This window comes from Amphiura filiformis, chromosome 11 (assembly GCF_039555335.1).
Source record: "Amphiura filiformis chromosome 11, Afil_fr2py, whole genome shotgun sequence".
In the NCBI taxonomy this organism is placed as follows: Eukaryota; Metazoa; Echinodermata; class Ophiuroidea; order Amphilepidida; family Amphiuridae; genus Amphiura; species Amphiura filiformis.
This window is the reverse complement of record NC_092638.1, coordinates 2,952,379-2,978,146: the sequence shown is the minus strand read 5'-3', so window position 1 is coordinate 2,978,146 and position 25,768 is coordinate 2,952,379. Positions and strand designations below refer to the sequence as shown.

General features: G+C 35.5%; 1 protein-coding gene across 2 annotated transcripts in view; it reads right to left on the bottom strand.

Moving 5' to 3' along the window:
- Nucleotides 1-25,768, bottom strand: part of LOC140164222 (uncharacterized) — a 150,933-nt gene that overhangs the window by 114,136 nt on the left and 11,029 nt on the right. The window contains exon 1 of one of the 2 annotated variants that reach the window (XM_072187473.1): nt 3,318-3,391. The exons of the other annotated variant lie outside the window; for it this stretch is intronic. The gene's annotated coding sequence lies outside the window, so the exon portion shown is untranslated. Of the gene's footprint in view, nt 1-3,317; nt 3,392-25,768 lie in introns of those variants that run through there. 2 annotated transcript variants of the gene reach the window in all.

Genomic DNA, 25,768 nt, shown 5'->3' with positions numbered 1-25,768 from the left:
ACTACTGTACAAACCAATCATCCGTCCGAATCGTGAGTTTTTTGTTTTACCAACAACGTAGTACCAAAAGATGGATCCAAAAGGATACAACAGTGTCACAATATCAACGGATAAAATTAAAAACAGGGAAAATATGACACAACATCCAATGGGGGAGTAACAAAAAACGTTACAAAGTTAAAAACCCGAAGTTTCGAAAAGACAAAACTGTTCTTTTTCAAGGAATAAAATTGGAGACCTTCTCTCAACTCTCTAGCTCTGATTTAAGACCTTATTTGTTGAAATTGGTTGAGAATTACAGAAACGGTGATCTAAAACCTAATGAAGAAACAAAATAAAAAGTTGCACTTTTGTGTTTTAATCAATGAAAGCACGACGCTAGTTTTTCGTGCTAATCAATGACAGCACGGCGCTAGTTCTCTTGTTCGCGAACGCATTGTGTACAAATCAATAGGGCATGCAATGGGGGCAAACTGAAACTTTTAAATTGCATCTTCCTTAGGTTTTTGGATTGCTGTGTCTTTATTTCTTGAACAATTTCAGCGAATGGGGTCTTAAAATTCAAGCTAAAAGTTGCAGCTATTGGCTGTTGCTTCCAATTATGACATATCTGCCTTTGTTTGGAATATACAGGGATGAACATAACTGTTACCTTAATTGCTTGGCTTACTGTAGTGCAGACCAGCTCTCAAGAGCTTTTCTGCAAACGGAACTAAGAACAGTGTTTATGTGGGTGTATGTAACATGTGTAAGGTGCTAGGTGTAAGTTAATACATCTTTATATTTCAAATCGGAGGGATGATAATAGTAGCAATTATATTGTGATATAGTCTCTTCCTTTCCCTGTATATGTAACGCCGCCCATAAGTCTATCACAATAATAAGACTTACGCACGTCAACATGATAAAGACCTACTCCAATTTATATTTTATCCTACTTATGGTACAAATTATAATTGCCATAAAATCGGACTTCATAGTCAATTTGGCACCGCAAGTTGATGGCACTGACTCATTCTGACAAATTCAGTACTCTGCAGTTAACATATTAAATGGTCATCTATGTTCCATTAAGAGAGACACTGTTGGTCCCTGGGTAAAAAAATGATGAAGCACAACGCTGGGTTGATGGTTGGGCGGATATGAGCAACGATAGGACTTGATCCACTTGACAAACAAGCGAAAAGTCCCTCGGATTTATCGTTATTATTTTCTTTTATCTGATTATGTTTATGAAAACATTGTTTAGATTAAAGGCAAATGGTTAGAGAATGGGTTTGACTTCCTCGTATAAACGGTTCCTTTCTTGTATACCTAGGCCTTCATGCCCTGGTTTTGTTTGTGATTCCATCAAATGCGCTTTCATGCTCTTTTAAAACTTTTTTTGAAATAAAATGCTAGAGTGAACAATAGTGAGGAGTGACACCTAGGCACTACGACAACCACATGGGCCAATCAGTGGTTCACAGCAGCTTAGGATCAACACGAGTGACGGGGTACAGTAACTTAAGCATCAGAGACATGAAATGAGATGCTTATGCACTCTGCTCTTGAAGGATGGTGCGCCGTTGCCAGTTACGTCTCCGACAACTCCATCTGGTAGGCTATTCCAAACGTGAATTACAGTAGGGATGAAGGTCATGCCAGTAGATATGGCTTTAGAAACTGGTACTGTGAGAACATGGCAAGGCATGGACAAACTGGAGCGGGTAGCTCTTCTAACTACAAATGGCTTTGGTAGCAGTGCCTTCAGATCTGGTGGGCACAAGCTGGTGTAGAGGACTGTTGCTGCAGTAACTTGACGTCTTTGAACGGGCAAACGCGCTAACGATGTTCTATTAACCTTTTCGATACATGGCAGCATTTTAAATGGGTAAAAGTCGGCAAATTCATGCATGTACCACCATCATATCGTGACCGCCATACCGCTAAAAGTAAAAGACTAACCAAATGACTAACCAACTGACTAACTGAACGACCAACCGGCACCGATAAATAATGGACTAACCGACTAATTGATCACGTTAGCGACTAATCGACCAATTTATGGACCAATCGAGGAACTGCCCGACCATGCTGACATGACTATGCAACCTGTCAAAGGACCGACATGTATGCGAGCCGAGACCAGTCAACAGAACCAACCAAACGAGTGACTACTCTCACCGACGCGACTGAGCAACCAAAACTAACTCAACATTGACTAATATACCCACCGACTACACACCTACATCCGTGGGATTACAAGAATATTTGAACCAACAGGCGACCATTTACCATGTACTAATTTCTTAAATCGAAATTTTTTTTAAATGTTGACATTCATTATGTAATTGGCTGTTCAATAATTATGAGCCCTGGGGAGTGTGAAATTGGGGGGGTTAGCCAGCCGAAAGGGGAGGCAAGCACAATTTCGCAAGCCGAGGGGGGGGCGGGGAGAGAATTTTGGCACAAATTCATGGGGCGCCTTTTAAGGTTATTAATTATTTTAAACTGTTGTGATTTAGTAGTTCGCAGCATCTTACGAATGGTAGTGAGCTTTGGCAAAAACTGCATTGCTCAATTCATAGCGAGCGTGTAGAAGAATTACAATATCACAGATATACTTTTATATGTGCTGCGGTTCTTAAGTTACGTTGTAAAGAGGGCTGAAACAATTAACAACACTTTTGTAAAATGTACATAACTAATTAACAACAATAAATTAAGCAAGTTTGCAAAGTATACGATTTGTAGAATGAACTTTTGCAAAGCATCAAGGTATTAATTTTCAATAATATATTGATCTAGATAATGAAAATATATTTTTAGGTTGCTTAGACCAACAATACCTAGTCTACCCTTAAATAAAACGCTCTAAAAAGGCTTCGTAAAACAGTACGGAAATGCTTCAATATGCAAATTTTCCTGTTCGGTGTGCTCGCAATATCATGATATGTAGATCATTTAAGGTTTGTAAATTGTGGTCCCAAATATTTGGCATGTGCAAATTAGGGAGGCAAAGATTTTTGGCAGGCCGGGGGGGGCAAGCGATAGCCCTAAGTGAAGGTCCTGACAGATTTGTCAGTGGTGTCATTTATGAATTTAAAAAACGACAGCAATATATTATTTGAAATTCAGATACATACAAATAGTAACCAGCGAAACATGCATACTAATAGCTGAAAGTAATAAAGAAAACAACGACAGCCAAAACAAAAAGCAACAGAACAAACACCACATGAAAAAATATCAAAGAAAGCATACTACTTTTGCCAGGCATGCCAGGGATGCTTTTACTAAATATATATCTAATCATTCGTTAATATTCTACTCACGGATTACGAATGACCAAAGAATAAAATCCAAATACTATTCCAAATCAAGCATCAACGGCGTACGTATTTCCATTGCAATAAACACAAATATTGTTGGTATCAACAAGAAATAGCTATAGAGTTGCAAGTAATCGACGTGAAGAGTATTTCCATTGCTTTGCCATTAGTGATTGGAACGTAATGAGGTATATCGTAAAAGCTAATGATCTGTTGTGTGGCGTGCCTAGATGAAGTGACATAGGATCCTGTGGTCCCTCGCTAGTCATGCAAAAAGCTAAGTACTGTCTTTCAACTGGTATCATTTGTGCCAATGTACCTGGCATGCCATGAGTCATATAAAAAACGAGAAAATATAGTCATAAATGCAATTTCGTATCTATGACGCTTAAAATGTTTTGTACAGCCCGGAATTAAAATAAATCCCAACAAATGTATTAGAAATAACTGTCAGCTTTTATAAACCTCAAAATAAAGCTTCTGAATTAGAGGGTCAGGATCAGGGTTAAAGAAGTAAACTTTACTAATGTTAGCGTAACAGATTAATGCTACGCTTCGGGATATAGTGGTATACAAAATAAGGATTAGAGTCAAGATTCTGTTGCACGGTGATTAGTATGTTTAACTGTAATTCATAAATACTTAAACCCAGCCTTTAACTCTAACTCTCCCCACGCGGGCATTGACTGCAGACGAAATGTTTCAATTTTTTTCTAAATTACAAAAATGTCAGAATTGTACATTTTCATGAACATATTTAGAATCAGCATGAAATATGTATTAAAATAAGTGCAAACAAGCCTAGTATTGGCTCAGTGGTTCTTAATATATTATCTCAAAACGTTTGACTTTCTATGTTGAAGCTTTACATGCCTAGCATGCAGAGCATGAAAGGTTACTTAAAACCAGCCTTTAAAGGTTATTCTTTTCTACTTACAGTTCTTAATAAGTCATTTGCCTACCTTAAGCTCCTTTAACAAATCACTACAACTTAAGAGAAGAAAGTGTTACAATGTTACTCCTCCGCTGCAACAACATCAAAACAAGCCGAGAAAGCTTTTATTACCATTGGGATATATAACTATACACGCATTTTGAACTGAGTTTTTATAACAAAATGAGTAATTCATAAACTTCTGTAATTTCGACAGGTTTATTAAATGTTTGGGCATTTCAGGATATAGTACTTGATAGACATCACGAATGTTCTGAAAGGTATGTGATTTGCTTTTCCTCTATTTACCACGTTTACCCTCAGCGTGCTTTAAGTGGTATGCAAAATAAATTGAAACAAAAACATTTAATTTGTTGTTATTAAATTTTAAAATGAAATGTAAACAAATGAATATAGGACACACCTTCCAGTATACAGTAGTTGATGAGGTAGCCCTGTAAATGAGGGAAATGACAGAAGTGATTTTTTAATGATTATGATATCAACAGCATCCTATTGCATATACTAAGTTCCGTTTCAAATTCCATCATGCTCTTTAAGAATTATACTGACTTACAGGTGCAAGAAAACGCGTAACGAAAACAGGTGTATTTTAAAAGGATGTGTAGTATTAATATAATTCTTTAAAAGTACATTTTTTATAGGTGGTGCTAACTTCGCAAATTAATGAGCTGTTTGAATAATGAACCTATTGTGTCAATTATTATTACGTGTCTTATGAAATATATTTTGAATATTTACGAAAATACTGTTACCCCATACTTCAATGACATAATTGATTTTATATTTTACATTTCTTTTAAAGGGCATTTGTTTCATGATTCGAAGCCACATCCCCCACTTATTCCAAAAAAGTTGGGATTTTACGGCATCAAAACATAATTTTTGTGTGCATAAATATGAAATAGACATAGTTCAATTTGTATATTCTCTCTGTCGACGAACAGAAATTACAACACATTAGTCTATGGGTCACTGTAATAAACATGAGTAAAAGAACTCGCAACTGAACGACTAAAAGGAGGATGAACGAATCACAAAATGTCCCTCTAACAGATTGATTTGTTACTTCTTAAAAAGTAGAGGTTCTGTAATAAAAGGAAATGTTTTGACTGACTTACTAAAGTGATTTTGGGGTGGAAATTGACATAGCCTAGTTTATTCTGGAACAAATATAGTGAATCTGAAGGCGAAATGAAACCAGAGCGATGACAGGCTGTACTTCATCCATGTCAAAAATATCTGTATGGTATTGTCTTATTGTGTGTTTTATTTTTTATTCATTTTGTATTCTTCTGAAATCTGTGATTAAATACTTGACCTAGAAAGTGATTAAAAGTCACATCGATCATTTTACAGAGGATAATATTGTTGGAAACAGTTGACAAACTACGCTATACGTGTAAACCTTTCAAAGTCAAACATACTAAAGGTGCAACGGCATTTATACATGTACATTTCCTGTATTGGACACTCTCTTTCCAATCAATTATGTCAACGGCAGGCGGTAGGTGGTAAATATGATATCTGAAAAGATATAAAGATTTTACAGGGGTTGGTCTGGAAGTTCCTGACAACGTTTAAGAAAACAGATTAATGTGCAAAACTACTACTATTTTATTGTGGAACCGATAACGATGAAAACTAAATAGTCACAGTAATTTCCAATCTTTCATAATTATTTTTTCACATCCTGTACTTTATAATGGAGTTAAAACGTCAAGATAAAAGGTGTCATTAAAACCATGACAAAGTAATTGTGTACTCTTGTATACGATTGGTTCCCTTTCTCCAAAAAATGGACCATTTTATATTAAAAGGATAATGTTTGATACTGTATAATTCTGACTTAGGTAAAAGGAGTCCAATTGTCAGGTGAAAGTGATTGAAAATACGATATATTTTAGAGTTGTACAGCTATTTGTAATGAAGTTAATAACATGTAAATAAAAAATCAATGGAGCTAAATAGAATTCAAATTGGTATTTACTTGTAATTTTAGGTGTTCAATTTACTTTCGGTGAAGGAGATTACCGTGATATGCTTATACTGGTCTGACCAATTCTGAATGGAATTAGATGTTAAATAGAGTTGAACTATAAAAGGCGATCAGCATATTATTTTCGTCATTATTCTTAAGAAATTAACGCAAGCTGATACTTAGGTTTCTCAATATTCTGTATAATGGGTGTCTTTGTTTATCCAAAGGAAGTGATTACAATCTTAAGAAAATGTTTCATGCTTAATGCTCTGCATGCTAGCCATAGGCTTCAACATAAAAAGTCCAAGTTTTCAGGTATTGTCTCAAAATATCAAAAGCTATCTTAAGAACCACTGAACCAATAGTAGGCTTGTTTGTACTCATTTTAATGCATTTTTCATGCTGATTCCAAATATGGTCATGAAAATTCACATTTCTGAAACTTGTCGTCTGCAGTCGACACCCGCGTGAAGAGAGTTAAATTCAAATAAATTCGACTGCGACTCCTAGATGTAGATTATGATAAAACGAATATTCATTTCCACTACGTGTCACATTAAATTGACCGAACTCAAGCGAGCTGATACTTATTAGAATTATAGTTATCAGCATTATAACATGATTAGTACAGTAGCAAAGCGTGATGTTATGCAAATAGTATTGTGTGTTGTGTTTAATTGTTTTATTAAGGACTCGGATAGCGACGTTTTCACTTTTTGTGGGACCTGAGAGCACATCAGGCATATCGAATTGCATTTTTACTACGAGGCATGTCCTTCTGATATCAAATATTTTGGATTTTATTTATATTCGCGATATAATAAACATTTTGTGGCAAATGATTAAAATTGATATTTTTAAAATTTAACAGTCCTCGAAGTAAATGATAAATCTAATGATATGCACTTAAAGTGTATGTAGCTGGGATGAAAGGCCGTCCATCATATGAAAATTTTGACCTTTCGTGTTGAACATATGGATTTTTTCCCAAAACACCAAAAAATCAATACTGGAATATATATATTAAAAATTCATTTTTAAACGAAAGCCCTGTAGTTGACATATAAATTTCTTGCGATTTACAGAAAGACGTGCATTTCATCAATTAAACTTGCACATTATAGACACATGTGCAAATTGAAATGACCACTAAACGCACTTTGCTGGAATGAGCTGTCCTTCTGTAATAATCGATAAACATAATCATTTTCCACTTTGTCGTAATTATTACAAACCCTTATGATTATTGCGCTTTTTGAAGATCCTATTTGTTTCTGTAATGTATGAATCTAAATTACTGGTTGAAAAATTGCATTTACAAATGAACCATCGATGATCAAAATGTTGTTAAAAATTACTCATTGTCGCTGATCATCTCGCACTGCTGCGTGGAACAGAACACTGGCGAAAAGCAATTTTGCATGGCGCTGACTTTACTGTTTCCACCAAGGCTAATGGGGGTTGATGTTAAGTTTCAAGTCACATATTTTTGTTGAGTGATGAGGCGACTCTTTCATTATTCAATATTTGGCTGTATTTCATTAGTACATATATATTGTTGATGTAAGACCAAGTCAACACTTGATAAGTGATATAGAGGCAACCATAATACTAAACTAATAAGGTAACAGACCTCTTCTCGATTGTGAGACCAACTTTCCTTTTAAAGGGAATTTTGTTATCATGTAATGCCAATTGTAATTTGTACATAGAACATCTGAAATTAAATGAAAATTGGGATTAGCTTTTTCAGCGATTACCACTTTGAAGGTTTGATTTAGTTTTCATTTGGATCTTAAAATGACTTACTTTTCTTCTTGATTGCTTCATAAAATGCATAAGGGTGAACATCCGCCCTGTGAAGAGCCATCCATATAAAGGACAAGCGGTTTTAGAGTATGAACTCTGTGATCAAAAGCGTAGTGTTTCGTTTGAGCGATTGCACTCTATAAATGGAATCACCTTGAAAATCTCACTCCAGAAAGATATCATCTTACCATGTGCATCATTTGTGGCGTGATCAAGCAAAATCAGACTGAAGTGGGACATATTCAATGTTCAGTTTGTTATAGGATTGTAAGCACCATTTGCAATCCTACATTTTGAAGAAAACCTCATTGAATTTGAACAACCAGTTCAAAAGATATGAGCAATTAAAGAGTTTCTAAAACAATAGGAAACAATAGGAAGTACTTCCTTTGTTTGGCTATATCTCAAGATCCATATTTCCGACTTCCGACTGATCACATTTATCCTTTTGAAATTAGAAAATGCGAACGAATTAATATAATTTTGGAATTAAAATGCACCGATTATGTACTAAAGTTTTACATAGAATGATTGATTTGAGAAGAACAAAACTTTTTGGATTTTTGAAATAGCACCGTAGCGATTGGAAATTTTAATCTTAACAATAATTCGATACGGAAACATATTATGAAATATTAATATTACCAGTAGCTTCCTTGACTAATTTGCTGTAAGACCTGCGACTCGTCTTAACAGGGTTGCATTAATTGAGTTCTGTACTCATACTTGCGCTTCCCTGATGTTTTCGGTATCGTTAGCCATCATCAAGCTGATAATTTCGTATACTTGTATAATTATGTAGTGTAATGCAATAATCTTTGTGTTCTGAAAATGTTTGTTTTAACGATTTAAATATGTATAATATGTGGTTTTCGTAATATGTATAATAAAGGCCTAACCCTAACCGCCTAAGGGCCTTTTGGCGACGGAAGGAAAGAAGGAAAGAATAAAGAGAGAAAAGAAGGAAAGAAGTTGTTTGCTCTGGGTGGGATTCGAACCCGAGACCCCTCGCATGCCAAGCACTCGGTCGGCGACACTTTGCCACGGGTCTTGGGCTTCGCTGGCCAGCGAAACCGTGCCTATATATCGCTTAGGGCGATTGCGTCATCACACCACGTGGGATGCATGCACGAACAGCGCATATATCAAGTAGTATTTTGTAGCATTCAGGAGCGTTAGGGTTAAGGAAGCCTATACTGAGTTTCGATAGTGGTAACCTAACCCTAACCGCCTAAGGGCCTTTGGCGACGGGAAGGGAAAGAAGGAAAGAATAAAGAGAGAAAAGAAGGAAAGAAGTTGTTTGCTCTGGGTGGGATTCGAACCGAGACCCTCGCATGCCAAGCACTCGGTCGGCGACACTTTGCCACGGGTCTTGGGCTTCGCTGGCCAGCGAAACCGTGCCTATATATCGCTTAGGGCGATTGCGTCATCACACCACGTGGGATGCATGCACGAACAGCGCATATATCAAGTAGTATTTTGTAGCATTCAGGAGCGTTAGGGTTAAGGAAGCCTATACTGAGTTTCGATAGTGGTAACCTAACCCTAACCGCCTAAGGGCCTTTGGCGACGGAAGGGAAAGAAGGAAAGAATAAAGAGAGAAAAGAAGGAAAGAAGTTGTTTGCTCTGGGTGGATTCGAACCCGAGACCCCTCGCATGCCAAGCACTCGGTCGGCGACACTTTGCCACGGGTCTTGGGCTTCGCTGGCCAGCGAAACCGTGCCTATATATCGCTTAGGGCGATTGCGTCATCACACCACGTGGGATGCATGCACGAACAGCGCATATATCAAGTAGTATTTTGTAGCATTCAGGAGCGTTAGGGTTAAGCGCGCTTCAGACTCCGTATTGTACGTACAATATTGTATGTACAATATGTACGTTATTTAATCTATTGCCATTCTATTTCAGTAATGTTTAAGTTCTAACGAATGTTTGATGACGTAAAATCGATAATATATTTCTGCTAGATATTGTATGTAACATATTATCGATTTATCGTCATCAAACATTCGTTAGAATTTAAACATTACTGGAAATAGAATGGCAATAGATTAAATAACGTACATATTGTACATACAATATTGTACGTACAATACTCGGAGTCTGTATACGACTTTATGCCAACTCGTCAAAATTTAATATAAAAAATCATCAAGCTGATAAGCTGATTGAATTATAATCCTAATAGAATAATGAAGTATTTCTGTGCACAAAAACCTAAAACTTTCTATCCACATATATGTTAGCGAAAAGTTAAGTAAGAACAAAAACATGTATCTTGCAAAATGATAGGATTAAAAATCAGTTCAAGCCATTACTTTGACCTGACATATTATTTTCCGTGCAACCAAATGCAAACAATATTAAACCAAGTCAAATGTGTCACAATCTTCGTCCAAACATGCGTATCAACGTGGCAAACGGGTGGAACTTGCGTTGGTTATTACTAGTATTGTCTTGTCCATTTCTAAAATTAAGTACCTCCTGCCCATTACAGGTACTTTAAGACAGCCCCATGCAAATTTGACTTCAGCTTCGCACAATGAGAAGAATTAACTATTGACATTGATTTTTGTTGTTGTTGTTGTTGTTGTTGTGAATAGTGGGTAAGAATTTACACGTGTATGCTGCTTTATTACACGAACCATTCTTTAAAGATAATTTTGGTCTCAAAATCAAATCAAACCAATACATAATTAAGTTAATGGGTCATATTCTGCGTCCATCGGATGATACTTAAGTTGGTCATAACTAGTATTGGCTTGTCCAGACCTTGTTAATTTAAAAAGTATTGCAAGAATCCGGAATAGCTACGAAAGATTAAAGTTAAGTACCACGTGTCCATTCCAGGTTGTAAGTGTAAGATAGCACGTGACAACTTAGAATATATAAACACACAAAGTTAACTATTGACATGCAAATGATAGTACGCAACGACAAGGTATTCGGGCGTGGTGGATAGGACATATACGTGATTGACAGCCGTTTGCTTTTCGTATAGACGAATCCAACGAGCCAAGTCATGGTCAGGATTTGGTCGGCCATATTTGGGTACCCGCATGCACCAAACAGGTGTTGTGAGTACCGAATTGGGTGGATTAAACCCGCTTAAAATTCGATGTTAGATTCTTTTGTGTTGTAAACTGTCATCGTGTCTACGTGTTACACGGGTGATAGAATGCAGTTTATAATACCCTTCAAGGCCGCATCATCCCACATTTTAGGTGGGATAGTTGGGTCCCGGGGGGGGGGGGTTCTTCGAAAAATTTTGTACGGGGTGTGCCACGCAGACTTTCGGATGCTGACTTTCTCTATACCTACTTTTTGCTGTTTTGCTACCCATCAGTATACCAATTTTCAAGAAAAAGCACCCAAAAGCACCCAAATTTGCCATAATTGGGCGCTTTAATGGCATTTTGCCCAAATGCGCCCAATTGGGCGCATTGGTAACCACTGAAAACCCACCCATCGATATACCAAAATCGCTAAAAAGGTACCCCAAAACCGTGGCACAACCCCGTATACCTTCAACCAGGAAGAACCCCCCCCCGGGAGTTGGGTAGTACCCGTCGCGGCTAATGGCTGCCATTGAGAAGCAGGAATGCGTGAAATTGGTTTCGTCTATAGTGACAACATAATTCGTCGTCTGTATTCCATAGTGGCTTATAGTGGGGCGCCGCGAATAAACAACTTTTCGAGAAAATCGGGTTTGAAGAAATGGCAATTTAAAATCGAGTTGTGTAAATCAGACATTCATTATATTTTGTAAATGATGTGATATTTCTGTAATAAACTAAATAGAATCAACTGAGGAGTGTAGGTGTGACAACACCTATACGAAACAACAGTTCTGTATTAAATGATGGTGTAAATATTAAATTCACTACATTTAAATATATTCCTGCTCCTTTTTAGTTGAGCACTTTATCCGTAGTGATGGTTTCATCTAAGTTTATTCTTGTTGATTTTATTGTTATATATTTTTCAAAGGAAATAAATGCATACTATTGCTGGCAAACTAAAATAAAAAGCACAAAACTATACGTCACTATGGAAAACAAACAAAACGCAATACCCTAACCAAACGTTAACCTTACGCCACCTCGGTCGCCGTGTAATCCCTATGGCGTTACTTTTCGTCGTTTGTATTCCATAGTGGCGTATAGGTCCGATACGTGTACGCCACTGTGACATACAAAGTTTTTCATTTTTGCCGATATTTCTTAATTATAAAATGTGTATACAAAGTGGCGTATGGTCGATACGCCACTATGGAATACAAAAAATGTCACTTTGTAACTATACGCCGCATTTAATTAATTAATTACTAATTAATTAGCTAATTATGACTGATGAGAACATCAATAAAAACATTTGTGCCAATTTTTAAAAAAAATGACCACTATGGAATACAGCCGACGAATTTTACCGTAACAAAATATGTAACGTAGGGAGTTGCTATTCAAATATATGAAATAATAAATAATGAATAATTCAAGTAGCAATTCATGAACTAGAAAAGTACTATTCAAAAATTCGAAATAAATTTGTCATTATGATGTTTATTTTTTTTATTCAAATTTTATTTCAATAATAACTTCGAATGTAGGACGCATTCATGTAAGCCTAGCCTATGCCCCCCAAACCCCTTTGTTAAGTAGAATGTGATATTATGTGAACGGCACGATTTTATTCAGGCTGAAGTCGGAAATATTTAATTTGAAGAAAAACGACAATAGCGTATCGAAACAATAAAATACATACAAAAACGTTATTTTAAAATATCAAAACTTTCTAACAATGCAAGTGTGCTATATAGACATACATGGAGTTGTCAAATTGACAAAAGATTAATAATCATGATATGGGCAATAAGATCATAATATTTATATACGTCGCTGTCAGTCAATTACACCTTACAAAGGTTACGTGTACTTTGGAATAGTCATCGTACAATTAATTTTACTCACAGGATCGGCGAATAATATCTAGGTCAAGGTGATGTCTGCTGCGGTTAGAATGAGTCAAACTCTAAAATACAAAATGTTGTCCTTACCTGATTTTGGCTTCTTATCTTTGCTCATATTTGTAGCAAATAGATTTAGCATTGTTGAAAAATAACCTGTTGAATGAATGTGCGCTTTGCTGCAAACTGAATAATCCTCCGAGAGGTCTTCGAACAAAATTACGGGGATGGGCAACGCAAACTTTCGGATGCTGACTTTCTCTATACCTACTTTTTGCTGTTTTTGTCACCCATCCGTATACTAATTTTTAATAAAAAAACACCCCAAAGCATCAAAATTTGCCCTAATTGGGCGCTTTTAGGGGCTTGGGCGCATTGGTCTCCACTGAAACACACCCATCGATATACAAAATTGCTGAAAAGGTACCCCAAAACCGTGGTACATTCCCGTATACCTTCAAACAGGAGAACCCCTCCGGGGTAATCCTGTGTAAGAGAAGTAACCATGGTACATGGTAACTGTGTGATAATTATTTGTAGAAATAGGTTTTTTCTACATTACCATAAATTCAGTACTCTTATTATGAATATTAACGTACAGAAATAAGAAGTCATTTAATAGTATATCTTTTTATGTATTATGTATACCTTTTGGTGACAGTGTCTTGATACTTCTGACTCTTCCTGGCTAGCCCATTTGGGTCTATTTATTTTACTTTTATTTCCTTTTGTATGTATTGCGTAATTTTACTTTGCTTTTTGATGTATTTTAGCCGAATTTGTAAAATAAAATAAAAATAAATAAAATAAAAGTTAAAAGCACCACTTTTGAACAAGATTTCAATCAAATGATGTTGCTCAATAAACCTGATTTATACATACGGAACCAAGTTGGTGTTATGTGGCTGGAAGGTGTAACAGAACACACAACGTTTTGTTTTAACAGACAAAACCAAGGGATGGGTAATAATTGTAATTATATTGCGATATCGTCTCTTCCTTTCCCTGTATATGTAACGCCGCCCATAAGTCTATCACAATAATAAGACTTACGCACGTCAACATGATAAAGACATACTCCAATTTATATTTTATCCTACTTATGGTACAAATTATAATTGTCATAAAATCGGACTTCAAGTTCATAGTCAATTTGGCACCGCGAGTTGATTGCACTGACTCATTCTGACAAATTCAGTACTCTGCAGTTAATATTTAATAGATGGTCATCTATGTTCCACTTACCCTAACCGAACCCACGTTTTGTTGTTGTTGTTGCTGTTGTTTTGTTTGTTTGTATGTTTGTTTGTTTGTTTTGCTATCGGAAGGGAAAGAACAAACGAGAAGGAGAAAAATGAACAAAGAAGTCACTTGGTACCCGGGTTCTACCCTCGGACCCCTCGCATGGCACGCAGAAGATCACCGACTTATAGCCACGGGGTTTCGCTGGCTTGGCCAGTGACTCCGTGGGTATGACTTGGAGCTGATTGCGTCATCGCATCACGTGGTATGCATGCATGCGCAGTGCTTTTCATAGTGAGCTTTACTGAGTTTTAGTTCGGTTAAGGTTATGAGAGATATTGCTGGTCCCTGGGTACAAAATGATAAAGCACGACGCTGGGTTGATGGTTGGGCGGATATGAGCAACGATAGGACTTGATCCACTTGACAAACAAGAGAAAAGTCCCTCGGATTTATCGTTATTATGTTTCTATTATCTGATTATGTTTATGAAAACATTGTTTAGATTAAAGGCAAATGGTTAGAGAATAGGTTTGACTTCCTCGTATAAACGGTTCCTTTCTTGTATACATAGTTCTCCATTCCCTGGTTTTGTTTGTGATTCCATCAAATGCGGTTTCATGCTCTTTTTAACCTTTGTTTAAAATAAAATGCTAGAGTGAACAATAGTGAGGAGTGACACCTAGGCACTATAAAAGACAACCACATGGGCCAATCAGTGGTTCACAGCAGCTTAGGATCAACACGAGTGACGGGGTACAGTAACTTAAGCATCAGAGACATGAAATGAGATGCTTAAAATGCACTCTGGTCTTGAAGGATGGTGCGCCGTTGTCAGTTACGTCTCCGACAACTCCATCTGGTAGGCTATTCCAAACGTGAACTGCAGTGTGGATGAAGGTCATGCCAGTAGATATGGTTCTAGAAACTGGTACTGTGAGAGCATGGCAAAGCATGGACAAGCTGGAGCGGGTAGCTCTTCTGACTACAAATGGCTTTGGTAGCAGTGCCTTCAGATCTTGTGGGCACAAGCTGGTGTAGAGGACTGTTGCTGCAGTAACTTGACGTCTTTGAACGGGCAAACGCGCTAACGATGTTCTATTAACCTTTTCGATGCATGGCAGCATTTTAAATGGGTAAAAGTCGGCAAATTCATGCATGTACCACCATCATATCGTGACCGCCATACCGCTAAAAGTAAAAGACTAACCAAATGACTAACCAACTGACTAACTGAACGACCAACCGGCACCGATAAATGATGGACTAACCGACTAATTGATCACGTTAGCGACTAATCGACCAATTTATGGACCAATCGAGGAACTGCCCGACCATGCTGACATGACTATGCAACCTGTCAAAGAACCGACATGTATGCGAGCCGAGACCAGTCAACAAGCGAAGAACCAACCAAACGAGTGACTACTCTCACCGACGCGACTGAGCAACCAAAACTAACTCAACATTGACTAATATACCCACCGACTACACACCTACATCCGTGGGATTACAAGAATATTTGAACCAACAGGCGACCATTTACCATGTACTAATTTCTTAAATCGAAATTTTTTAAAAATGTTGACATTCATTATGTAATTGGCTGTTCAATAATTATGAGCCCTGGGGAGTGTGAAATTGGGGGGGGTGCTGGCCAGCCGAAAGGGGGAGGCAAGCACAATTTCGCAAGCCGAGGGGGGGGGGGGGCGGGGAGAGAATTTTGGCACAAATTCATGGGGCGCCTTTTAAGGTTATTAATTATTTTAAACTGTTGTGATTTAGTAGTTCGCAGCATCTTACGAATGGTAGTGAGCTTTGGCAAAAACTGCATTGCTCAATTCATAGCGAGCGTGTAGAAGAATTACAATATCACAGATATACTTTTATATGTGCTGCGGTTCTTAAGTTACGTTGTAAAGAGGGCTGAAACAACAACACTTTTTGTAAAATGTACATAACTAATTAACAACAATAAATTAAGCAAGTTTGCAAAGTATACGATTTGTAGAGTAAACTTTTGCAAAGCATCAAGGTATTAATTTTCAATAATATATTGATCTAGATAATGAAAATAGATTTTTAGGTTGCTTAGACCAACAATACCTAGTCTACCCTTAAATAAAACGCTCTAAAAAGGCTTCGTAAAACAGTACTGAAATGCTTCAATATGCAAATTTTCCTGTTCGGTGTGCTCGCAATATCATGATATGTAGATCATTTAAGGTTTGCAAATTGTGGTCCCAAATATTTGGCATGTGCAAATTAGGGAGGCAAATATTTTTGGCAGGCCGGGGGGCAAGCGATAGCCCTAAGTGAAGGTCCTGACAGATTTGTCAGTGGTGTCATTTATGAATTTAAAAAACGACAGCAATATATTATTTGAAATTCAGATACATACAAATAGTAACCAGCGAAACATACATACTAATAGCTGAAAGTAATAAAGAAAACAACGACAGCCAAAACAAAAAGCAACAGAACAAACACCACATGAAAAAATATCAAAGAAAGCATACTACTTTTGCCAGGCATGCCAGGGATGCTTTTACTAAATATATATCTAATCATTCGTTAATATTCTACTCACGGATTACGAAGGACCAACGAATAAAATCCAAATACTATTCCAAATCAAGCATCAACGGCGTACGTATTTCCATTGCAATAAACACAAATATTGTTGGTATCAACAAGAAATAGCTACAGAGTTGCAAGTAATCGACGTGAAGAGTATTTCCATTGGTTTGCCATTAGTGATTGGAACGTAATGAGGTATATCGTAAAAGCTAATGATCTGTTGTGTGGCGTGCCTAGATGAAGTGACATAGGATCCTGTGGTCCCTCGCTAGTCATGCGAAAAGCTAAGTACTGTCTTTCAACTGGTATCATTTGTGCCAATGTACCTGGCATGCCATGAGTCATATAAAAAACCGACAAAATATAGTCATAAATGCAATTTCGTATCTATGACGCTTAAAATGTTTTATACAGCCCGGAATTAAAATAAATCCCAACAAATGTATTAGAAATAACTGTCAGCTTTTATAAACCTCAAATTTAAGCTTCTGAATTAGAGGGTCAGGATCAGGGTTAAAGAAGTAAACTTTACTAATGTTAGCGTAACAGATTAATGCTACGCTTCAGGATATAGTGGTATACAAAATAAGGATTAGAGTCAAGATTCTGTTGCACGGTGATTAGTATGTTTAACTGTAATTCATAAATACTTAAAACCAGCCTTTAACTCTCTCCACGCGGGCGTCGACTGCAGACGAAAAGTTTCAATTTTTTTTTATTTCAAAAATTTCAGTATTGTACATTTTTTTCATGACCATAATATCAGCATGAAAGATGCATCAAAATGAGTACAAACAAGCCTAGTATTGGCTCAGTGGTTCTTAATATAATATCTCGAAACGTTTGACTCTTTATGTTGAAGCGTCTGGCTAGCATGCAGAGCATTAAAGGTTACTTAAAACCAGCCTTTAAAGGTTATTCTTTTCTACTTACAGTTCTTAATAGGTCATTTGCCTACCTTAAGCCCCTTAAACAAATCACTACAACTTAAGAGAAGAAAGTGTTACAATGTTACTCCTCCGCTGCAACAACATCAAAACAAGCCGAGAAAGCTTTTATTACCATTGGGATATATAACTATACACGCATTTTGAACTGAGTTTTTATAACAAAATGAGTAATTCATAAACTTCTGCAATTTCGACAGGTTTATTAAATAGTCTGGGCATTTCAGGATATAGTACTTGATAGACATCATGAATGTTATGAAAGGTATGTGATTTGCCTTTCCTCAATTTACCACGTTTACCCTCAGCGTGCTTTAAGTGGTATGCAAAATAAATTGAAACAAAAACATTTAATTTGTTGTTATTAAATTTTAAAATGAAATGTAAACAACTGAATATACGGACACACCTCCCAGTATACACTAGTTGATGAGGTAGCCCTATAAATGAGGGAAATGACAGAAGTCATTTTTTAATGATTATGATATCAACAGCATCCTATTGCATATACTAAATTCTGTTTCAAATTCCATCATGCTCTTTAAGACTTATACTGACTTACAGGTGCAAGAAAACGCGTAACGAAAACAGGTGTATTTTAAAAGGATGTGTAGTATTAATATAATTCTTTAAAAGTACATTTTTTATAGGTGGTGCTAACTTCGCAAATTAATGAGCTGTTTGAATAATGAACCTATTGTGTCAATTATTATTGCGTGTCTTATGAAATATATTTCAAATATTTTTGAAAATACTGTTATTCCATAGTTCAATGACATAATTGATTTTATGTCTTACATTTCAATTGAAAGGGTATTTGTTTCGTGATTCAAAGCCTCGTCCCCACCTTATTCCAAAAAAGTTGTGATTTTACGACATCAAAACATAATGTTTGTGTGCATAACCATGAGAAAGATATGGTTCCACTGTGGGGCACTAACGTAAGAACTTGACAATTCAACGACTATTAAAAAGGAGGATGAGCGAATCACAAAATGTCCCTTTAACAGATTGATTTGTTATTTTGTAAAAAGCAGAGGTTCTTTAATAAAGGGAAATGTTTTGACTGACTTACGATAGTGATTTTGGGGGGGAAATTGACATAGCCTAGTTTAGTCTGGGATAAGTAGGGTGAATCTGAACCAAAATGAAGCCAGAGCGACGACAGGCTGTACTTCATCCGTTTCAAAAATATCTGTATGGTATTGTCTTATTGTGTGTTTTATTTTTTATTCATTTTGTATTCTTCTGAAAGTTACTGTGATTAAATACTTGACCTAGAAAGTGATTAAAAGTCACATCGATCATTTTACAGAGGATAATATTGTTGGAAACAGTTGACAAACTACGCTATACGTGTAAACCTTTCAAAGTCAAACATACTAAAGGTGCAACGGCATTTATACATGTACATTTCCTGTATTGGACACTCTCTTTCCAATCAATTATGTCAACGGCAGGCGGTAGGTGGTAAATATGATATCTGAAAAGATATAAAGATTTTACAGGGGTTGGTCTGGAAGTTCCTGACAACGTTTAAGAAAACAGATTAATGTGCAAAACTACTACTATTTTATTGTGGAACCGATAACGATGAAAACTAAATAGTTTTTTTTTAAATAATTATTTTTTCACATCCTGTACTTTATAATGGAGTTAAAACGTCAAGATAAAAGGTGTCATTAAAACCATGACAAAGTAATTGTGTACTCTTGTATACGATTGGTTCCCTTTCTCCAAAAAATGGACCATTTTATATTAAAAGGATAATGTTTGATACTGTATAATTCTGACTTAGGTAAAAGGAGTCCAATTGTCAGGTGAAAGTGATTGAAAATACGATATATTTTAGAGTTGTACAGCTATTTGTAATGAAGTTAATAACATGTAAATAAAAAAATCAATGGAGCTAAATAGAATTCAAATTGGTATTTACTTGTAATTTTAGGTGTTCAATTTACTTTCGGTGAAGGAGATTACCGTGATATGCTTATACTGGTCTGACCAATTCTGAATGGAATTAGATGTTAAATAGAGTTGAACTATAAAAGGCGATCAGCATATTATTTTCGTCATTATTCTTAAGAAATTAACGCAAGCTGATACTTAGGTTTCTCAATATTCTGTATAATGGGTTTCTTTGTTTATCCAAAGGAAGTGATTACAATCTTAAGAAAATGTTTCATGCTTAATGCTCTGCATGCTAGCCATAGGCTTCAACATAAAAAGTCCAAGTTTTCAGGTATTGTCTCAAAATATCAAAAGCTATCTTAAGAACCACTGAACCAATAGTAGGCTTGTTTGTACTCATTTTAATGCATTTTTCATGCTGATTCCAAATATGGTCATGAAAATTCACATTTCTGAAACTTGTCGTCTGCAGTCGACACCCGCGTGAAGAGAGTTAAATTCAAATAAATTCGACTGCGACTCCTAGATGTAGATTATGATAAAACGAATATTCATTTCCACTACGTGTCACATTAAATTGACCGAACTCAAGCGAGCTGATACTTATTAGAATTATAGTTATCAGCATTATAACATGATTAGTACAGTAGCAAAGCGTGATGTTATGCAAATAGTATTGTGTGTTGTGTTTAATTGTTTTATTAAGGACTCGGATAGCGACGTTTTCACTTTTTGTGGGACCTGAGAGCACATCAGGCATATCGAATTGCATTTTTACTACGAGGCATGTCCTTCTGATATCAAATATTTTGGATTTTATTTATATTCGCGATATAATAAACATTTTGTGGCAAATGATTAAAAATTGATATTTTTAAAATTTAACAGTCCTCGAAGTAAATGATAAATCTAATGATATGCACTTAAAGTGTATGTAGCTGGGATGAAAGGCCGTCCATCATATGAAAATTTTGACCTTTCGTGTTGAACATATGGATTTTTTCCCAAAACACCAAAAATCAATACTGGAATATATATATTAAAAAATTCATTTTTAAACGAAAGCCCTGTAGTTGACATATAAATGTCTTGCGATTTACAGAAAGACGTGCATTTCATCAATTAAACTTGCACATTATAGACACATGTGCAAATTGAAATGACCACTAAACGCACTTTGCTGGAATGAGCTGTCCTTCTGTAATAATCGATAAACATAATCATTTTCCACTTTGTCGTAATTATTACAAACCCTTATGATTATTGCGCTTTTGAAGATCCTATTTGTTTCTGTAATGTATGAATCTAAATTACTGGTTGAAAAATTGCATTTACAAATGAACCATCGATGATCAAAATGTTGTTAAAATTACTCATTGTCGCTGATCATCTCGCACTGCTGCGTGGAACAGAACACTGGCGAAAAGCAATTTTGCATGGCGCTGACTTTACTGTTTCCACCAAGGCTAATGGGGGTTGATGTTAAGTTTCAAGTCACATATTTTGTTGAGTGATGAGGCGACTCTTTCATTATTCAATATTTGGCTGTATTTCATTAGTACATATATATTGTTGATGTAAGACCAAGTCAACACTTGATAAGTGATATAGAGGCAACCATAATACTAAACTAATAAGGTAACAGACCTCTTCTCGATTGTGAGACCAACTTTCCTTTTTAAAGGGAATTTTGTTATCATGTAATGCCAATTGTAATTTGTACATAGAACATCTGAAATTAAATGAAAATTGGGATTAGCTTTTTCAGCGATTACCACTTTGAAGGTTTGATTTAGTTTTCATTTGGATCTTAAAATGACTTACTTTTCTTCTTGATTGCTTCATAAAATGCATAAGGGTGAACATCCGCCCTGTGAAGAGCCATCCATATAAAGGACAAGCGGTTTTAGAGTATGAACTCTGTGATCAAAAGCGTAGTGTTTCGTTTGAGCGATTGCACTCTATAAATGGAATCACCTTGAAAATCTCACTCCAGAAAGATATCATCTTACCATGTGCATCATTTGTGTCGTGATCAAGCAGAATCAGACTGAAGTGGGACATATTCAAATTTAAGTTTTTTATAGGATTGAAGAAAACCTCATTGAATTTGAACAAGCAGTTCAAAAGATATGAGCAGTTAAAGAGTTTCTAAAACAATAGGAAACAATAGGAAGTACTTCCTTTGTTTGGCTATATCTCAAGATCCATATTTCCGACTTCCGACTGATCACATTTATCCTTTTGAAATTAGAAAATGCGAACGAATTAATATAATTTTGGAATTAAAATGCACCGATTATGTACTACATGTAAAGTTTTACATAGAATGATTGATTTGGGAAGAACAAAACTTTTTGGATTTTTGAATTAGCACCGTAGCGATTGGAAATTTTAATCTTAACAATAATTCGATACGGAAACATAAGGCTAGTGAAAGTCGATTCCGAGTTTATCGTCCCCCGCCCGCGTCACTTTTTGGAAACCAAAAACACCCGCGTCAAATTTTCAAAAATGCCAAAATAATTCATTATTTTCAAAGTATCAGTGTTTTCACCAGTTTTAGCAATTGGAAACATATATTTTTGTTTGTAAAACATATAAATTCATAACTTGGAAGCAAAACCAGGCTCTTTTCTAACTTTTCTAGTCCCTACCCATATAAAAACATGTTTATAAATAACATGTATGAGTGTGGCTTTAAATCAACACGCATTTCAGGTCAATAATGAAATCTGATGAAATAATGAAAAATGAAAAATGAAAAAGTCACCTCACCAACCTGGGAAAAAAAGGGACGATAAACTCGGAATTAACTTTCATTAGCCTAATAGGAAATATTAATATTACCAGTAGCTTCCTTGACTAATTTGCTGTAAGACCTGCGACTCGTCTTAACAGGGTTGCATTAATTGACCTTTTCGGTAAATCCCATAACCCTTTGCGAGTACACCTGAGAACTCGTCATTTTACGTCACGCCGACTTGCAATGCGCAGTAACGATGTTCGATAAACGATGTGCGCATCGGCGCAGAGCGGCGTGACGCAGAATGACGAGTTCTTAGGTGTACTCGCAAAGGCTTATGGGATTTACCGAAAAGGTCAATTGAGTTCTGTACTCATACTTGCGCTTCCCTCATGTTTTCGGTATCGTTAGCCATCATCAAGCTGATAATTTCGTATACTTGTATAATTATGTAGTGTAATGCAATAATCTTTGTGTTCTGAAAATGTTTGTTTTAACGATTTAAATATGTATAATATGTGGTTTTCGTAATATGTATAATAAAGGCTTAAGCGCGCTTCAGACTCCGTATTGTACGTACAATATTGTATGTACAATATGTACGTTATTTAATCTATTGTCATTCTATTTCCAGTAATGTTTAAGTTCTAACGAATGTTTGATGACGTAAAATCGATAATATATTTCTGCTAGATATTGTATGTAACATATTATCGATTTATCGTCATCAAACATTCGTTAGAACTTAAACATTACTGGAAATAGAATGGCAATAGATTAAATAACGTACATATTGTACATACAATATTGTACGTACAATACTCGGAGTCTGTATACGACTTTATGCCTGACAACTCGTCAAAATTTAATGTAAAAATCATCAAGCTGATAAGCTGATTGAATTATAATCCTAATAGAATAATGAAGTATTTCTGTGCACAAAAACCTAAAACTTTCTATCCACATATATGTTAGCGAAAAGTTAAGTAAGAACAAAAACATGTATCTTGCAAAATGATAGGATTAAAAATCAGTTCAAGCCATTACTTTGACCTGACATAGTATTTTCCGTGCAACCAAATGCAAACAATATTAAACCAAGTCAAATGTGTCACAATCTTCGTCCAAACATGCGTATCAACGTGGCAAACGGGTGGAACTTGCGTTGGTTATTACTAGTATTGTCTTGTCCATTTCTAAAATTAAGTACCTCCTGCCCATTACATGTTCTTTAAGACAGCCCCATGCAAATTTGACTTCAGCTTCGCACAATGAGAAGAATTAACTATTGACATTGATTTTTGTTGTTGTTGTTGTTGTTGTGAATAGTGGGTAAGAATTTACACGTGTATGCTGCTTTATTACACGAACCATTCTTTAAAGATAATGTTGGTCTCAAAATCAAATCAAACCAATACATAATTAAGTTAATGTGTCATATTCTGCGTCCATCGGATGATACTTACGTTGGTCATAACTAGTATTGGCTTGTCCAGACCTTGTTAATTTAAAAAGTATTGCAAGAATCCGGAATAGCTACGAAAGATTAAAGTTAAGTACCACGTGTCCATTCCAGGTTGTAAGTGTAAGATAGCACGTGACAACTTAGAATATAAACACACAAAGTTAACTATTGACATGCAAATGATAGTACGCAACGACAAGGTATTCGGACGTGGTGGATAGGACATATACGTGATTGACAGCCGTTTGCTTTTCGTATAGACGAATCCAACGAGCCAAGTTGTTGTTCTTTGTTTGTTTTTTATGCCCGTTAAAGATGTATGTGTAAAGTGCTCAAAAACTGTAAACCAATGTCACAAGGATATATCATGTAAATTATGTAACGGTTATGTTCATAAAAAGTGTACTCTATTAAAACCAAAACAATTGAAAGTTCTAAATCCCAAGGAATGGATTTGTCAGAACTGCAGTAGGCCTTCTGATAATTGTGACAATTCAAATTCTGACATTGAGGCTGAAGTATACGATTTAAACCAGTCCCCCCACGTTAAAAATATAAAAGATGTAGACCTAGAAAAATATGATAAGATAATTTTCAATCCCATAACACTGGATTGCAATTTTAATAATAAAAATTATAATGATATTGTAAACAGTGCAAACTGTGATATGCACGAATGCTCATATGTTACCCTTGAACAGTTCTGTTCAGATCCTGATGCAAGTCGTGGAAAATTTAATATACTAAATGCCAATATCAGAAGCGTGTCAAAAAACTTCGAAAAACTCAAAAATTGTTTAAATACATTGGACCAAAATTTCAGTGTAATTGGTATTTCCGAGACTCATTTGAAAGATAAACCTCATGATTATTTTAATATTCCTGGATACAATTTGGAATATATGAACAGGACTGGTCGGGAAAAAGGTGGTGTCTGCATGTATGTTTCTGATAAAGTAAAGTATAAACTCAGAAAAGATCTTTGTCATGCCAATTCAAATTTTGAATCTTGTTTTATTGAAATTGAATGTAAATCTAATCAGAATGTGTTAGTGGGAGTATTATATAGAGCACACACTTCAATCGATAATTTCATTACAGACATTGACCCTATTTTAAAGAAGTTAACTTTGGATAAAAAACATATTTATATTATGGGTGATTTTAACATCGATTTACTTAAAGTAGACAGTGACAGACCTACTCATGATTACCTTGAACTTCTTTACTCCTATTCATTAATACCTACTATTTATAAACCAACAAGAATCACAGAATCAACTGCTACAATTATTGATAATATCCTTACAAATAATGACAATATTATCAAATCAACAATTATGATTACTGACATAAGTGACCACTTTCCAACTACTTTATCAACCAACCTCGAAGTAGAAAATCAAAAGTGTAAAACGAAAGACGTTATATATAAAAGAAATCATAATAATAAGAATATTGATAAATTTAAAACAAAACTATCCGACGTTAAATGGGGTGAAATTCTTGATAATATTGATGCAAATGATGACTATAATAAATTCATTGACACCTTTAATACGCTTTACGACGAATGTATTCCGTTAAAGAAATGTACTGGTAATAGAAGAAAAGAACCAATATCGCCATGGATTACGAAGGGATTGTTAAAAAGTATTAACAAAAAGAATAGGTTATATAAACAATACATTCAATCTCCAAACGACAAACAATTTCAAATATTCAAAACATATAAAAATAAGTTGCAAATGCTTATTCGAAAATCAAAACGCAAATACTTCTTTACCAAGTTTGAGCATGCTAAAAATAATATATGAAGCAAACATGGAAAACAATTAATAATATTATT